This window comes from Stylophora pistillata, chromosome 1, assembly GCF_964205215.1.
Source record: "Stylophora pistillata chromosome 1, jaStyPist1.2, whole genome shotgun sequence".
NCBI lineage: Eukaryota > Metazoa > Cnidaria > Anthozoa > Scleractinia > Pocilloporidae > Stylophora > Stylophora pistillata.
In genome coordinates this window covers 26,764,323-26,775,610 of record NC_142519.1, presented here as the reverse complement: position 1 = coordinate 26,775,610, position 11,288 = coordinate 26,764,323, and the positions used below count along the sequence as shown (strand labels likewise).

Here is an 11,288-nt window from a genome sequence, read left to right as displayed (position 1 = left end):
TTTATATTGGTAAGGTTAGTCAATATGCTAATCATACCCAAAAGCTGGTCAATGTGGTCCCTTGTGAATAGGGTGGAGGAACGATGCCACTACAAATATATCTTTAAATTAACGAATATCTGCCACTGTTGGAACAAAATAAAGTCAATGATGTTAAGTAGCTGTTCATGAAACTGTTTAGAAAAATATAAAATATTCAAATATCATGAAAAAATTATCTCCAAACCCTCTCCATATTTAGGTGTCGGTCTAAATATGAGGAGTAGTTATCATGTCACATAAAATCGCGCTTTCCATCAGTCAATCTATTCGGCCTCCCTTCGCAAAATTCCATCCTGGTCTTTGCTATTCCTCATGCACAGTCAAAATGTACTCTTCTCAAGGGAAACTTCAGCAAGGGTGCTTTATTTGATCTTCTGCCCTTGGGGTGACTCTGTTAAACAGTTATTATTCAAGCGGTTAAACTAAGACAGAAATTTACAAATAAAGCTTTAAGAAAAGAAAGAATGAACTTATCGTATAACACTTACAATATTTGGTGGGGTACTTTAACTGCACAGGATGCGACTTCAACTGTGATTTACGAATGAACACTGCTTTCACGGGTGGAATAAAAGTAACTATGAAAACTAATGCATACGATCAATTTTTAACTTATAACACTAATACAAATACATTACGCAACATTTCTACACTAAAACATTCCAAACGAACAATAATACAAATACATTACGCAACATTTCTACACTAAAACATTCCAAACGAACAAAACAGAAGAAAAACGAAAAAAACCTAAAGAGCTAAGTAGTGTTTGAGTCTTACACAAAAATATACCCGTAGCATTGCACACTTCATGTCGTAAATTGAAAGGCTCCATCGGATTAAACTACATAGAAATGTCTTCCGAAAAGCAATATGTCCATTTATCTGAGTCAAAGATAAGTCGTTGGAGGAAATTTTAACGGACGTTATGGGTACGAGTTCAAGGTTTTGCGTCACATTTTCCTAGCTTTGGCTCTTTATCGCTCAGTTTCAGGCACAATTCTGTAAAAACTAAAAAAAAGTCATTAAGAACCAATTAGAGTATCGTATATGAACGTGTCTGGTAGTAGTAATTTTGGTGGTTTTGAAACATATTAAAGAACATGCAGCTTATTTTAGTTCAGGAAACAAGTGGCACAGTACCAGTAGCACCATTGAATATCATGTGATGAAAAGTAGGATGTGAAACGCCATCATATCAAAAAGAAACACTTACTAACACGACAGTGCCTTATCTGCGACGCAAAATTCATGTATAAATTTACTATTATTGGGAAACAAAATTTTGGAGAAATTAACCGACAAACTAAATACAATAGATCTGAAATTGTTAAAAATAAATACGTCCTTGGAAACATTTGGCTGTTTGTTGTCGCTTACTGGCTCATTGTTGAGAATTTTATAGAGATGATCGGTTTTGTAGACGGCATGTGTTCATTACAAGTCAGTGAAACAAGGTGCAGGTGACACTAAGGTAACTGCATACCCAAACACATTTGAAGATTGGGGATGGCATGGTTACGGTTGGAAACTTCCGGAATCTTGGTGCATTTGCAAAAATAAGAATCTTGATGAGCGGAAGACTGTGTGGTCCTTGCCAAACAGAGATGCCCCTACACATAAAGCATCAACCAAAACCGTTGATAAAAAAGGCAGAAGACTCAAGTCTCCAAAGTACACCGATAACAAAGGAAAATGAAAAAGGAAATTTGGCGCACTTAGAAAACTTATGTAGTTATTGAAGTTTGGCTCACTTAAAAATTAAACCATAATTTCATGTACAGTGCATGCGACTCATTGTGTTTTAATAAAGGATTACGTTTGAATATGTTCCATATACAACTATTGATAGCACCCAAGCCCTAACTATGTATAGCTCGTACAGAAAAGCTATTTTCGGAGAATGGGAGTGAAAGAAAGAGACATAATTATGGCGGAACTACTCCTTAAACGTAGTATCGATTTAGATTGATCTAGCAGGTATTGAGTGAACTCTTAACCAGATTTACCATATTAACTGTTTCATTAAAACAGGCCATAAAGGCAAAATGAAAAATAGAATAATAAGTAAAGCGATTTGTCGTCTCCTGTGATAAACTCGAGCCTTGGCAAGATCCAGAGTGAATTTTCCTTCCTTCATTTAGATCCTTTTTAAATGGGATTATGGCCGAAAGCTATTTCAGAGTTGTTCCTGTGACCCCAAATTCACTCCTTCTATTCACTACTCAGTCACTCTATCACTCCTCCGTTTTATAGTTTATTTTTTTAAGTTCATTGACTCGCAGCCAGTTTGATTATTATTGTTTTTCCTCTTTGTTTTCTTCTTGTTTAGTAATTGCGATCTACGAAATAATTCTGCGTCTTTTAACGATTAACCCACTGAGGCACAAAAAGGAAAGAGACTAAAATGAAATGAGTAAAGAAAGTGTGATTGGTAATTGTAAACTATCAACAGAAGTTGGGCAGAGAAGCAGGCCGTGATGAACGCAAGCTATACGGATAAAAGGGTCTTCTCTTTGCCGTGTGGCACATAGTCGTAACATAATAACAAAGGATCTAAAAAAATGAAAAGGTCGAAATAACTTATATGATTGACTGACTACCACAGGAATAAGTAAAGAATGAAATAGTTTAACATGAATTAATGGTGAAGACACTGGTTAGATACTGAAATACAAAAAAAAAAAGGTCGAAATAACTTATATGATTGAGCTACCACAGGAATAAGTAAAGAATAAAATAGTTTAACATGAATTAATGGTGAAGTATAAAATCGTAAATTTCTCTATACAGGCAACACAGTACCAGCAGTACCTGTCAATATTATGTGATGAAATAAGTTTGTAAAACGCCATCATATCGAAAAGAAACACTGATTTCTAAATTCAATTAAAAAAAATAATCATTCCTCAAAAAAAAAAATTGGCTCGACTTAACTTGAAAAACTTAATGCAACTGATAAAGTGTTTAGTGTTTAACATCGCTGAATGGCACATTTGTAGTTACTACCGGTTTTGTAGACGGCCTTTATTCTGATTAAATACCACGACTAGAAATATAAAACTGGCGTAGAGCGCGTACCACATTCCGAAAGAACCGTTTCTTCAACGACTAGTTCATTACTCGCGGACAAACGACAAAGCAAAATAGGTGACTACTCCCTCAAGCTTACATTTCACATCTTAATTTAACTTAGAAAAAATCAGTTTATTCTGCAAAACTGAACGTGAACGTAGAACAAAGTGAGAGACACTCCTTTTGTTTTGTAAACGTTCTTTGTTGTTGCCTGTTTGGTAGCATCATATTTTGTTTTCTTTTTCATGATAAATTTTTCATTATGCTACGTATTTTTACTTCATAAATTGTTCGCAATGTCCTACACTACTATGCCTAGATTTTTTTGTTTCTTTTTGTAAACTTTAAGCCTAATGGTACGGATTCATTTACCAAAAAAAGAGTTTTTAGAAAGAGCAATTTCTTGCACGTATTTGAATTTGACCTCCCTCTAATGGCCACCTCTCTACTGCGGCCACTTTTCTCTGATCAAGGTGGCTGTTATACAAAGGTAATACTGTACTTGAATTATTAACAAAATGTTAAGGCCTACTCTGGGGCCTTAAGTCGCCGTAACTTCGGGCGACTTTGGGGCGATTTAAGGCGACTTAAGTGAAATTGGCAGAAAAAACATTGCGACTTTAGGCGATTTGAGGCAACTTAAGGCGACTTAAGGCAAGTTAAGGCGACTTAAAGGGATTTTATTTGACTGAAGTGATGAAATCAAAGTTAGCAACAGTCTCTCCATAAACCTTAAAAATATTTACAAAATCCCTTGCAATAAACACCACAGTCAATTTGGTTACTTTTGTATGCTATGCTTATAAGTCACCATAGTCTAAAATGTCCAGATTTCAAACCAATTTAGCTAAAAATAATTAGACAGAACTACCACAACAGTTATTATTAAATTATACAGTCAAAGCTATTGAATAAATAGCCGGGAAACCAATTTAGCTTAAAATGTTTAGACAGAATTACCACAACAGTTATTGTTAAATTATACAGTCAAAGCTAGTGAATAAATAGCCAGGAAAACATCATTGGTTATATGCCCAACATAAAACAAACCTATCAAAAATATTCACATAAAGACACACATTTTCAGTTTCAGAAAAGAGACATGATTTATATAAAACTATCAATAAATTTTCCAAAATTAATTAAAAAATAACTTGATTATTTAATTATTTCACAAAGCCTCACAAATTATAAAAATTGTTATCTTGGTAAATTTGTCTCCCATATTTTTGCCACTTGCTATGTCAATTTCGGCATGAAAGTTTGGCAAGTCGCATGCCTTTCCAACAGTATCTAAAATTGCTGGGTCCTTTTCAGGGACCCGACCAATTTGTTGTCCTCCTGCCTCAGTTAGACAAAACACTCCAATACCATACTGAGAACCATATGCTAAGGTCTTTCTCCACTGTTGATCGGATCAGCAGGACCTTCCAAGCATTCAAGTTTTATTTTTAGCCTGGTGGCAGTATTACAGGTTTAAAAGCATTCATTGTTACCTCACAACTGTCCAGAAACTAACGAGTCACTACGAAATTCTCCAGGCTGATCTAAACTGGCTCTCAAGTCTCCGCCATTTTAATTCTCCCAGCAACCTTTGCGCCGCTAATTAGTTTCCATGCTTCGAAGTTAGGAGCGGGACAACACTAATAGGGTTTCTCTCGCCAAGTACGCCCATTTCATTGAAGCGGTCGCCCAGTTAAACTTTCAGAGTGTATTTTTTTAAAGCTTTTTGATGATTTTTTTTGCACAAATAAATTAATTATTTCTCTGTACACTTTTCAGCAGGCTCGCGTGCGTGTTGTTCTCACGTGCACTTTGGTCACGGGACAAAACTTAAGTCACGTGATAAAATATTTCTGGCGGTCATGTTTGCCGTAAAAGGCTTTTTTTGGCTTAGAAGTGGTTCATGTATGTTTATCATCAAACTGACGAAGATGAAATGTACAAAAAGACTATCAAAGTCTCAAGATAGATAAATAAGTACACCTTTAGAAGGTTCGTCGAGCCACAAAGTTCAATTGTTTTCAGTTGGTCGAATACCATGTTGGAAGTAGCTAGTACAGATTAATGGGTTTATGCTGGAGAAATGGCCCACCTTTGTCATTCTTTTACTTTGGGTAAGTTAAGTGGATAAAATTTAGCTTCAGTTAAGTTTAGTTGACTTTTTATAATGTTATTTATACTGCTCAAGGTATAAGTGAGTGGCAAGAATTGAGCCTTCCTCCAGAATACCTTTCCATCGTTTTATCTTGGTGATCTGGTACTGTAGGTTTTATGTGATTCAATATTTATTATATCTTGATGAAAATACACAGTGTCAACCCTTTTATTAACTTTTTCATCATGAAATACAAGACAGAAATTTTTTGTTGAAACAGATAGCTGTTTTAGTAAGAAAATGGGAGAGTATACATTGTCAGATTCCTACATCAATATTGTCTAAATGTAGGGATTACCCATGCCAGCATAGGGGTTACACAGGTGCATGACTATTTTCACATGGAGTTTCTATGTATATGGAAGCCATTGCCCACCTCAAAATAACAATAATTAAACTCATAGTCCATTGTAGGGTTACCTCCCCCCTGCCAACCAGTACCCATATTTACACCTGGAAAAGGTGACGCACTTTGAGCTTATAGTATCTTGCCCGAGAACAAAATGCAATGCTCCAACACTAGATACCAAAACTGGACTAATGTCGAGTCTAGTGCACTAACCATTCAGCCACAATGCCCCTTCCTCTGATCCTTATGATTAAAGTGGGGGTGAAACCCTTAAAACATTGCGTAACCAATAGTGACTTAAGGCAACTTAAGGCAACTTAAGGCGACTTAAGGCGACTTTAGGCGACTTAGGCAACTTAAGGCAACTTAAGGTCGCAGAGTAGGCCTATGTTAAGTTGACCGTTTTGTAAAAGAGGTTATCATTTTACGGTCAAGTTAGATCAAATCAAAACACGACTCTTGCCCAAAACCGGGTTAAGTTTTCGGATCCGTCGAGTTCTTTATGGGGAAAATTAGTGGAACCTAACGCTTTCTGGTGAAATCCATCACGTCAATATATAACAAATAGGGACTGGCTCGCAGTCGTTTAATTATTTAATTCCGACAGTCATGCATGCTTGATTCAGACATCAATTAATAGCACATTTTGGACAGATTAAAGACTTGAAAGTAGACAACATAGAAGTATTACCAGCAAGACTAACTCATAGAGGAGCACGAACTGGTGGACCTTTTAACCGATCAGCTGCCCACACGGAAATGTTTCTATGAGTTATGACTAGCAACATTTTATTCTGTAAAAGACCAACGTATCTCTCCACAACGACACTTTAAAGAGATCAGGGGATAGAGTGTACTGGAAGACACCAAATGGTACGTAGATAGGATAGTTATTAAAAGGCACCCTTAACATCTTTAACAGCTACCCCCCTACTTAATTTAATTGTTCAACTTTAAATGTTTTTACAATTCCTACATTTTTTAAAATCTATAAGATAAAAAAGTAAGCCTGAAGCAAAAAATCTCACATTGCCCCTCGAATAGAAACGAACACAATCAAGAAGATTTAAATAAGGTAATTCTAGTTTTAAAAATATCATTTAGAGCATTTTTCAGTTTTTGGGTATGAGTTATTTTTAGAAAACATAAGAAAGTTTTAGTACTTCAAAGTGGCAGTACGAACAATAACAACAGAAGTTCTAAGAGGTCTGAGTAGTTCCATTTCAAGTTCCAATTCTAGCTGGGTTACTACGTTGCAGAAAGGTTTGATTCAACATGAAGTCTGATCTTCCGGCTGAGCGAAGTCCTGTGAAAGACTACTGTTGTCGATAGTGATGACTGACGTTTCGACAACTTAGTGGTAATCATTAGAGTCAGGTGAGAAGCTGTTGTCAATAACAAAAGTGCTATAAGTCCGGTTCCGCTGATTGGTCAGTTTTGCTATTAGCAGTGAGATTCAAGTCGTGTAAGTCGGTCGTGATGGGTCAGTATTGATCCGTCGGTAATATCAAATAGTTCTGTTCGGTTTTTTTGTTGTGTTAACGTCCTAAATTGCAATGCAATGCTGAGTTATCATTGTTAAGTCTATTTAAAACATCCTACGAATTCGTGTTCTCCTGCATATTTCCAATCGCTTCTGAGATTCCACTGAGATTGAGAATGAATAGGTTTTGAAATTGCCTGTTGGCTATTTTAAATCAGATAACGTGTTAAACGTCGACATATAAACTGTGTTTTCAAGTATCATTATTTTTTTAAAGAAATTATCCACAATTTTGACGGCTTTTAAGGGTGCACTCTACATCAACAGAATCTTTGTACTTAAAGAACTGATCAAATGAACGTGTACTTAGCGCTTTTGTTTAATTATTGAGTAGGAATTCACAAAAAGGCTTCCTATTAAGAGATATTTCGGATTTATTCCTATTCTGATGGGAATTTAAAAGCCCGAAGTCACACCAATTTAAAATGCAACTTTCGACTTCAAGCCGCTTAATTTGGAACAAAGCGCGAAACTAAAATTAGAAAAATTAAATTCTCTAAAAACCCAGGTAGTACATAGTGGCTATATTTACTACACGCCTCTACACGCCTATTACTGAGTGCCTCATTGCAGAGCTCAATAAAAGATGGCTTAAAGTGGAAGCGATTAAAACTCGCTATCCAGAAATGTAAGAAAGTGAAGTATCATAACTCTGAACAAATTCGCTACTGAAACGGGAGCTGATGACCACTTAGTTGCTCTGAGAAATTGTACCCTGTGTTGCACTGAGTTAAGTACGTACATGTTAAGGAAACGATGGTGAGGAGGAGTCTCCTTAGGGGAACAGTAGTCTTACTAGAGAATGTCGGTTGGTGGTCTACTTCGTGGTGCTGAATGAAGGCAATACCGGTTTCAAACATGATCTATGAACACAATTTCCTTGTTGTCAATTTTCTTAACAGTCATGTGATCGTCTATTATTCAAGTCATCGGTAGAGTCCTCTTAATTGTTTCTATATTTCTAAGCATGCGTGTCAACCGTGCTAATCTTCGTTTACAGGTTGAACTTACTCTCACAACAATGTTTCGTGGGAACACTACGGCCACGTTTTTCTTCTTTATGATGGCCATGTACCTTACAGCCATTTCTTCTTCCCAAGCGGCTAAAAGTAACAAACGAACTGAAGCGATCAAGGAAACCGATGAGCTTAGGAAAGCGATGAACAGTCACAAAACCAACGTATTAGAGGATTTCAAGGAACGGGAGTCAAGTATTTTTGTGCCTTTCCCTGAAAAATGCTTCAAAAAAGAAAAGCTAAACATCTCAAAAAGTTACTATGATTACTACGAAAGTGCCAAGACAGTTTTACTCAAAGTTGGCCATATCAACAGACTTGGATGCCTCGCTGGAGTCGACTTATTCCCTGGGAATTACGCTGAATAGTGTAATAAAGAGAAAAAATTCAAAAGAATCGAAGTTGAGCGGTATCTCTCTAATAGTCAAGTAAAAAAGCTTCGCCTAAACAAAGACTGTTTAAATGATGAGAACTAAAACTTTAAGAAGAGCTCCATTACAGACATAGAGCGACTACCGTTGAAAATTAACCGGCCTTGGCTGCAGAATTCATGGCGGTCATACCATGACTTATTAGAAAAGTACGGCTCCCACGTCATTACTTCCGTTTTGCGTGGATCAAGGATCAAACAGATGTCATTTACACGAAGCTCAAAGTCCTATGGTGAAAGAGAGCTACAGGTCAACGCTTGTGTTTCCTTAGCTAGTCCTATATCCGCTGGAAAGGTCAGTGTCTCTGCGTGCACAAATGTCACCAAAAGTGAGTCGTATAAAGTATATCAGAAAAGCACCACTGATAAGTGGATCTTCGGAGGAGGAAACAGCGCGACCCGTTACAGGCTGTTACACGACATGTCGAAGGATCTGATCGAGCAACTTATGAACGAAGCCAGTGAAACACACTCGTCTGTTGAGCACACCTTCAGTGCAGTGTAGGAAATCTTACAGGGCGGGTTCACGTCAGGTTCGCCAAACAACGTCAGAGCCTTAAACCTTCAGTACCATTATCTCGGCTACTTGAACTATGGTTGTCATTACGAAGAAAGAAGAGGACTTGCCTTTCAGAAGTTCGATTACACCATACGTACATCCGACAACTATCCGGAATTTGAGTGTTTATTGGCTAGAGGGGGCTGCCACAGTGATAGTGACTGCCACTACAGACTGGTTTAGTATGCGTGTCATAGGGAAACTTGTGTTCGCTACGTTAAAGAGAAACAAGATACAGGTGTCTCAAAAGTAAAAGCAACCCCAAACATCGGTTACTGGGGTGATATGGGATGGCATGGTTGTGATTGGCACATCTGAGTGTCTTATTGTTCTTCCTATAACTATGATCGGCACGTGAGGAGGGTCGTGTGATCTCTGCCCAGCAGAGATGTCGCTTCAGACAAGGCACCTCGTCACCATAGCGACCATCACAAAGGGAAGCATCATCGGCTCGTTGAAGAGGAAGGAAGTGCAGAAAAGTTGTAACAATAGTGACTGAGATATATTGTAAACACAAACATAAGGATGAATTGTCAATCGTCTAAATTTTATTGCATTGGTGAAGATTGAAATAAAGGCATAAATTTCTTAAAGCAATTTTGAGTTATGGTCGTGAAAAAGTGTGTTGTTACTCATAATGATACAAAATGTTAAACGAAAACAAAAGAAAAAACAAACAATGGCAAAAAAATTAAAACGTTCTAAGAAATCTTTAAAAGAAACAAAAGTTGTGTAAAGGAAAACTCGAGATTTTCAAAGACAAAGCTTATTTAATCCTTTGACTCCCATGAGTGACCAAGACAGATTTTCTCCTTACAATAGCAATACAATGACAAGCGGAAAAGTGACGAGAATAAAGAAAAATATCAAAAATATCAATTAGGGGATTATTAGTTGATCCAATACCAAATTCTCCTGACTTACATCATAACAATTATATGACAGACAGTGAGGAGAATTACGAAGACGATCTTATGAGTGGAAGGGTTAAATACGGATATCCTGCTGATTTCCCGTTTGTTTTGAGATTTATCAAAACTCAATTTTTTCTGTACTGTTCAATTTGACGGGTATTCACGGAAAAACACATACTTTCTAATACGTTTTCGCCTAGCGTCCAAATCAAAACACACCCGAAAACGCTCTTTATATAACGTTTTCGATAAGGTATTTCGAAGTGTCTCTTTAGATCTGTCCGCACTGGAAACATTTTACAACAAAGAGTTTTCAGAGATTCGCTCTTTGAAACCGCATTCGCAATACTGTTTTCAAAAGTGTTTTTGGGCGTTTTAGTGAAAGATAGACGTATGTGCGTTTTATTTCAATGGAAAAAAATTCAGTCGAATTTTTTCCTTCTTACCATTAGCTACTTATCGCTTGGTTTGCATCTCAATTATATCAAACCCCCCTAAAAAAATAAAAAAATCAGTGAAAACAAATGCACTTCCTATCTTTTCTTCAATTAGAGTAAATTACCGTGTTTGGTGGATTTAATCCACTTGCTCTATTAAAAAAAAATTAATAAACCGGCCTAATTATTTGCTCAATCAGCGCACTTTGTCACTGCGATAGGAGAATGAACCCCACAACTGTGCATTGGCGATAAATGTTCTGTGCAGATTAATGGCTAGGAGACAAAAAGAAAATAATTCAAATACTGGAAAATTATAGACGAACGATCGACGTTTCGGCCATATCATACGGCCTTCATCAGGAAACTGCCGAGTAAGCATAGGTCACGCAAGTGTCACGTGATAGTTGACTCGGCACGTCCCGTAACGCACGGCCGAAACGTCGATCGTTCGTCTATAATTTTCCAGTATTTGAATTATTTTCTTTTTATGATATTCTCAACTTGATGACTGATACAATTCATAGCCAATGGCTAGGAGATAATCTTTCAACCCTGACAAGCAACCTGCAAGACTAATACATGACACGATTTTTACGGTTCTCAGATATACACACCCTTGTATAACCAGACTGTCCAACCCTTACGGCGTCGTTCGAAATTCTTTCGACGAGTTTTATCGTAACCTGCTAGCTTATTTTAATACTCTTTATTTTTTAAATCAGAAAACAAAACGACCGTTTCTCCCGATTTGGGTCACTTTTA

The 11,288-nt window shown here is 36.9% G+C and overlaps 1 pseudogene; it reads left to right on the top strand.

The window, feature by feature from the left end:
• The first annotated feature begins 8,227 nt into the window (after positions 1 to 8,227).
• Positions 8,228 to 9,658, top strand: LOC148741884 (DELTA-alicitoxin-Pse2b-like; annotated as a pseudogene).
• The last annotated feature ends 1,630 nt before the right edge of the window (positions 9,659 to 11,288 follow it).